The sequence below is a fragment of the Desmodus rotundus genome, chromosome X, assembly GCF_022682495.2.
Source record: "Desmodus rotundus isolate HL8 chromosome X, HLdesRot8A.1, whole genome shotgun sequence".
In the NCBI taxonomy this organism is placed as follows: Eukaryota; Metazoa; Chordata; class Mammalia; order Chiroptera; family Phyllostomidae; genus Desmodus; species Desmodus rotundus.
The window spans coordinates 28,856,395-28,864,238 of NC_071400.1; the positions used below are offsets into that span (position 1 = coordinate 28,856,395).

Sequence of the window (7,844 nt, forward strand, 5' to 3'; positions counted from 1 at the left end):
TTTAATCCTCTATGGTCCATTTACCTTATCTGTCACCATTGGCCACTAAAAAACCAATAAAGTTATGAAAGATGATGCTTTCAGATGTTTGAAAAAAATAATTGAGAATTTATGCTTTTTAAAATCAATGAGTTACGTGAATAAAATATTTTAACTTGATTTTTAATGTGACATTTTTAAGCCTTAAATGAAGATTTTCTATGTGTAAGTAGGTGACTGAATTTTGCCAAAGGACTGATCTGTTTGAAAATGGGTCAGTGTTGCACTCAGCAGGAGAAGATAGTGACCTTGTGGGATTAGGCTAAGCAACATGGAATCAGGGAGGAGGTGCTCAAGATGTCCACAGAAGACATTATCCAGTGCACATGACTGCTGGACAGTGAAATCAACATTATGAAGAGTGAATTGCTATGAGTTACCCACAAACTCCAAGCCATGAAGGACAAGATCAAAGAGAACAGTGAGAAAATCAAAGTGAACAAGACCATGCTATACTTTGTCTCCAACATCTTTGAGCTTTTGGATGTTGATCCCAATGTCAAGAGGGTGGTGCCAATATTGACCTGGACTCCCAGAGAAAGGGTGCAGTGATCAAAACCTCTACATGACAGAGATATTTTATGCTGGTGATTGGGTTGGTGGATGCTGAAAAACTGAAGCCCAGAGACTTGGTGGGTGCAAACAAAGATTCCTAGCTGATGCTGGAGACTCTATCCACAGAGTACAACTCACAGGTGTAGGCCATGGAGGTGGATGAGAGCCCCACAGAACAATACAGTGACATTGGGGGCTTGGACAAACAGACTCAGGAGCTGGTGCAGGCCATTATCCTGCCAATGAACCACAAGGATAAGTTTGAGAACTTGGGGATCCAACTTCCAAAGGGGGTGCTGATGTACAGGCCCCTGGGTACAGGGTAGACCCTGCTGGCCCAGATCTGTGATGCACGGACCAAAGCCACCTTCCTGAAGCTGGCTGGCCCCAAGTTAGTGCAGATGTTCATCAGGGATGGTTCCAAACTGGTCTGGGGTGCCTTTGCCCTAGCCAAGGAGAAAGCTCCGTCCATCATCTTCATTAATGAGCTGGATGCCATCAGCAACAAGTGCTTTGACAGTGAGAAGGCTGGACACCAAGAGGTGCAGAGGACGATGCTGGAGGTTCTGAATGAGCTAGATGAGTTCCTGCCCAACACCCAAGTAAAGTTAATCACAGCCAGCAACAGAGTGGACATCCTGGACCCTGCCCTGCTCTGTTCAGGCTGGCTGCACTGAAACAATGAGTTTTCCATGCCCAAGAAGGATGCCTGGGCCAGAATCATGCCAATGCAGTCCCAAATGATGAACAGGAGCCCTGATGTGAACTGAGGAGTTGGCCTACTATGTAGATTACTTTCAACAGGGCCCAGTGCAAGGCCATGTGTGTGGAGGTGGACATGATCAAACTCTACAATGGTGCCATGGAGCTGACCCACAAAGACTAAATGAACAGCATCCTGGAGGTGCAGGCCAAAAAGAAAGCCTACTTGCAGTACTATGTCTAGGGAGGTACCCACCATACCACTCCCTGGTCACTTGCTGGTTAAAATTCACAATAAAAGGTGGTTTCAGGCCCCTACCAAAAAAAATGGGTCAGTCTCTCCAGCTGGGCTTTGACAAGCACATATTACCACCTCCTTTTCTATATCAACCAGGACAATCACCAGTTTTACTACCTTGTTTAAAATCAGCAATGTGATGTGAGCAAATCTAGGATCCCAGTAAATCTTTCAAGTACAGATTTTTTGGAACATGAAGTTCAGAGAAATATTTCTCACAAATTCAAAATCAATTATCTTATTTGATGGATAATGGCTAGAAGGGTGAAAAACATGCCCTATAAATGACATGGAATGGATCCTTGCACAGCAGCAGCATGGCCACAGAGCAGCTGCACAGTTTATATTCACAGTACAAATTCCTTACTTAGGGGAGCCTGGCTTCTCTGCAATCAGACAGTCTATCCATCCACTGCATGAACATGAAAGTCAATAGGTAAGCTTTGGCACCAATTCTAAGAACAGGCAGGAAATAGCCCTCCTGGCACCAAGGTGGCATTTGAGTCATATTTTTATTTATTATGTATCTCCTCAGTGAATCCAGATACCTCAGTTTTAAAACATCTGCCCATGTGAAAAGATTACACTGAAGCCCAAGGGAGAAACAGCTTTATAATCTATTCTTATTTTCTTCTTTTTCTTATCTCACTTTCCAGGGCACCCATAAAGCATGAATCTCCCCAGAGAGGAGAACAAGACTGCAAGATGGGAAATAAAATACAGTCATGTTTTGAAGACTTCCCCATTTACCTACCGACTTTCCTTTCTTTCATGTTGTAGCTGCTTTCAAGTCATAAAAGGATAAATTGGGTTCACTTGTTATGGTGAAATAGAGTGCTTTCTGCCACATGGAAAACACATTTGCACGTTCAATAGATATTTATCAAACATAGTGTATGACATGAAGTGTAGCTAAACATGAAAATTAGAATTTTTTTTTCAGAAAAAGGCATTAGAGAGGTCAAAGGTTATGCATATACCTTCAGTATATAAGAGAAGAAGCCCAAGATTCTTGGGAAGACAAATCTAGACTCAGACAAAGAGTTCACTATATGTATTTGGGATATGGATGGGGTGGAAAGTAGGTAACAATGACACATTAAATGTAATTTTAAAGGCAAAATATCATCACCCGATCCAATAATGACCATGGCTACCTAACATGTTTACACACCTGCAGCAAATGCTTTAATTCTAAACACAACATAAGGTAGTAATTCTCGACTGTTAGAATATTTTGGAATTACCTAAGAATTTCATTAAAATGCAGATTCTGGGGTCCAGACTTCTTGAGTTTCTAATTTAGAAAATCTGTGGTAGGTCCTAGTAATGCACATATTTTTATCAAGCCCTCTGAATAGTGTGAATGCCTTCATTTAAACTATTGCCCATTGTTAGAATCACATCCTATGAATATGCAAGGGAGGATCCAAAAAAAAAAAAGAAAAACAGAATCATCTTCTGGAGGGCAGGCTCCTTATAGTACAGGCTTCCCCTGCTAGATGAGTGTTACAGGAACCCATCTGTATCAGTGAACCACCTGGCATTGTGAGAGGCTGCATTCAGCTTCAGTGAATTTTTTTGGAACAATCTTTCAACATGTGTGCCCATTTCATGATGGGTGATTCACAAGCACACCTACCCACACTGTGCTGAGTGTTCAGTATTTTTTAACCAAAAGTGGCATGACCCTCACGCCCCACCCTCCATATTCACCCAATCTCACCCCTGAGCAACGTGTTTGTTTGTTTGTTTCCTAGATGAAAAAAAAATCCTCAAAGAGAACTGTTTTGCTGACACGGTAGAGGTGAAACAAAAAAACTGCAGAAACACTAAAAGGCATCAAAATCAACAATTTCAAAAACTGTTTTCAGCAGTGGAAAAACATCTTGATAGGTGTATTGCATCAAATGGAGAGTACTTTGAGGGTGACTGAGGTTTAAACATGGAAGAATAAATACATAATTCTTTATAAGCAAATTCCAGGTTTGTTGGCTTCCCCGCCTCATATTTACCCATGAGATCCTATTGGCTCTTTAACAAAGGTGGACTTACTAGATAATTTGACTCTCATGAACCATTCTGCTTGTAATGGAGAGAGGACAGGGACTGGAACTTGGAGTTCTCCTGAGGTAGGAGAATAGCAATTGGGGGACCTTAGTCAGCCCAGGGAGAGCCTGAGGTAATTGTGTGTAGCATAAGATGAAGGCAGTTATGGTGAAACCAAATGAAATGGGAGAAAATGATAGAGAACTGAAATTGACTCAACTTCCTTTGCATCAAGCATGCCCCACAATAGAAAAAGGTGTCAGGGGAGTATGGCTATCCAGTCAATAAATCATCCTTGCCTTCATTTCTGCTGCCATTTCTCTTGATTTCCTGCTAAGTACTGGGGGTGGAAGCACCAATAGCCAAAAGATACACAAGACAACCATAGTACCATCAGAAAATTTCAATGAATGTTGCCAGCAGAATGGTGCCACAGAAAGAGCCATGGACTGGGGTCAAGAAACCTGGGTTCCAGACCAGGTTCATCACTAATTTCATTTCACTTCTCTGAGACTCATTTGTAGCACCTTTCGTTAGAATACATGACTCAGTCCCAACAGGCAGGGCAGCTGAGAAAGCCAAAGACAAAAGGAAGGAAGAGGAGGGGTGAAGTGATGAGGGCCATATCATATATTCCCTCCAGTATTGTTCATGAACAGAACTCTTTGCCATACTGCCAAATGATCAACTTCAATTTCAAACTTCAAATGGAAAAGAAAAAGTATAGACACACAGGCAGATTATTTAATGCTACATGTACCACAAGAAGTGCAGCCAAATTTAGCAACATCCAGCCTTTAGAGAGAAGCATGAAAAAAAACACATTACCAATAAAGCATTGTACAGAAGCCTGCAAAAGCAGAAATGCAAACTAGAGAAAACCTGGAGAGGCAGAGCTGCCCCTGGGTGCAGGGATGGGGGGATGCTTCCAGGACAAAATCTGTGTCAAAATAGGTGGAGGGGGTATAGGTTCTGGCCATATGGACACTCATGCTCTGGACAAAAGCCTGAAACTGCTAATTAGATAATGCAGGCATTCAGCAACCCAGTTGCTCCTTTTTGTGGATCCATGTAGTCCCTTTTGGCTCCCACCCCCCAAGACACACTCCCCGAGTCTACACTGTCCTTCTGCTGTCCATGTCCTGACTTCCCAGGGACCCCTCTAGCTTCAACACCTGCTCTCTGCTAGGTGATTGCAGGTCAGAATGAGAAAAACAGACATGTCTAACCAGTGAAAATGCATTTTAAAAACATCTTCAAAAAGTAAATCTAATAGGTATAGATATTTCAGGCTCTGTAGACATTCATAGAGGACAGAGCTGATCCAAAGCCTGACTGACAAATAGAGAAACGTTCTATAGTCTCAGTGTCATTTCTTTGTACTTTTGTTCTTCCTACTTACCTACCCTCTAAAATCAATTTTGTCTCTGAAGAGGGAACCAGTGTCTTCATTCTCTTTCACCTCCTTTTATCAAAATATGCTTTTATAAAAGAAACTGCAATATCATTAATACCTCAATTAGGGTATTTTCCCAGTGGTGGGTGAATTTCAAGGCCTAGCTCTCCTTGTAGAATGACAGGCTTTGTCATCCCTTATTGAAGGGATTTCTGGATTTAGTGATCAATGTGTGTGGAGTGAGGCAGATTACAATCTTTCTCAGGTACCTTGAAGTCAATGACACCATCCAATACTATGACTGATTTCTAGTACAGACGTGGCATATAAGGTTCATCTTGATATTCCTCATGAAAGTTGGAAGCAATAAAATTGCTAAATTCTAAGCCAATTATAAATTTCTTATTTCTATATAATTTCTAACCACAAATAGAACTGGTTTATAAAATAACAATCCTTATAATTGATAGTTACATGCAAAGTATTTTGAAGTAGTAGATCAGAGGAAATATGTTGCCAGAGTGATTCCTGATTGTATCAAAACATTGTACTTTATTTTTGAAATGATTATGTATATTAGAAGGAAATTATATCCAAGATATAGTTATTATAACTCAGTAATAAAATAAGAACCCAATTAAAAGTGACTTAGACTTTTTGATTTCAAAACTTTTTACAAAAGTTACAGTAATTAAAACAATGTGGTACTGTATTAATAAGATACATATAGGTCAATATCAAGGCATTTTGAAAAAAGAATTTTATGATATCCCTTTGGGAAAGATGAAGAAATATAGAATGTCTAGATAACAATACAGTGAGGTACATCTTAACTGACTGATGCTAATGACTTAATGTCAATGGTAGAAGGTCCACAGTAACACCCAGGACTCTTGCCCTTTACCTAATCCTGTGCAACACAGTAATCAATAACTTGAATGAAGATATAGAGAGGTGAGGCAACAGAGATGACCAGTTCCACTTGTTCCAGAAGGAGCAGAATGCTGGGGAACACAAAGAAAATGCATACACCTTAATAACAAGTCTTTTCAAAATGAATCTTTTTTTCTTTGATTTGCATATCACTGCAGTAAAGTCAACAGAATTTCGGGAGGCAGTACAGTAAAAGCAGCAGCCACAAACATAAGACATCTTTAGAATCTCATGCTTTTATGTATTTCCAATCTGTGTTAATTTTGCCTTCTATTGTCATACAGCTCCATTTTGACTTGAGATTACATTTGGTGTATAGTGAAACTGCCTCTTCAAGAAGATGTATGATGTTTATCCCATGGAGCCTTTTCATACATCTCAGCACAATACCACCTACTTGTGGCAGGCAGCTTTCAAAGATGCCCCCATAATCCCTGCTTCCTGGTATTCCTACCCTTTTATTATCTCCTTCCCTAAAAACTACCTTCTAATTAACAGAATGTGGCAAAAGTGAAGGGATGTCACTTCCATAATTAGGCTACAGAAGACTGAGACTTGTATCTTTGCTAGCTATGTTGTGAACTGTCCTGTGGTGAGGCCCAGGAGTCAGGGAACTGACAGACACCTCCAGCCAATAGTCAGCAAGGAACTGAGACCTGTTAATAGCCACTTGAGTGATCTTGGAAGCAGATATTTCCCCCAGTAGAGCCTGACTGCAGCCTGTTTGAGACTCTGAGCTGGAGGATCCAGTTAAGCTATGCCCAGATTCTCTATCCACAGTAAAAGTGAGAATATTAATGTGTGTTCCTTTAAGCCACTAAGTTTAGAGATAATTTGTTATGCAACAATACATAATTTTTTAATTTTAATTTTTTATTGTTATTCAATTACAGTTGTGTGGCTTTTCTCCCCATCCCTCCACCCCACCCCAGCCAAACCCCCGTCTCTCCCCCACTTCCACCCTCCCCGTTGATTTTGTCCATGTGTCCGTTATAGTAGTTCCTGTAATCCCCTCTCCTCACTGTCCCCTCCCCACTCCCCCTGTCCATTGTTAGATTGTTCTTAACTTCAATGTCTCTGGTTATATTTTGTTTCCTTTTTTTTTTCTATTTATTATGTTCCAGTTAAAGGTGAGATCATATGGTATTTGTCCCTCGCCGTCTGGCTTATTTCACTTAACATAATGCCCTCCAGTTCCATCCATGCTGTTGCAAAGGGTATAAGCTCCTTCTTTCTCTCTGCTGCATAGAATTCCATTGTGTAAATATACCATAGTTTTTGGATCCACTCGTTAGAGGGCCCAGAGACATATGAAAAGATGCTCAGCATCACTAGCCATCAGAGAGATGCAAATTTAAACCACAATGAGGTACCATCTCACACAAGTCAGAGTGGCCAACATAAACAAATCCACAAACAAATGTTGGAGAGGATGCGGAGAAAAAGGAACCCTAGTGCACTGTTGGTGGGAATGCAGACTGGTGAGGCCACTGTGGAGAATAGTATGGAATTTCCTCAGAAAACTAAAAATGGAACTGCCCTTTGACCCAGCAATTCCGCTGCTGAGATTATACCCTAAGAACCCTGAAACACCAATCCAAAAGAACCTGTGCACCCCAATGTTCATAGCAGCACAATTTACAATAGCCAAGTACTGGAAACAATAGATAATTAATATAATATTATACCCATACCATACTTATATCTCAATTTAATACTACTGCTGCTACCACTATTACTAGTTCTACTATTGATAATTGATAACATTTGGTAGTCCCTTGAATTTTCCAGGCACTTTGCTAAGCACTTTACACATAAGACCTTTAGAACCCTTCCAGCAATCATATGAGGTAGGTATTGTTATTATCACAT

General features: G+C 40.5%; 1 pseudogene; it reads left to right on the forward strand.

Annotated features, from left to right (window-relative positions):
* The first annotated feature begins 249 nt into the window (after nt 1-249).
* LOC112310543 (26S proteasome regulatory subunit 6A pseudogene) lies at nt 250-1,540 on the forward strand (annotated as a pseudogene).
* The last annotated feature ends 6,304 nt before the right edge of the window (nt 1,541-7,844 follow it).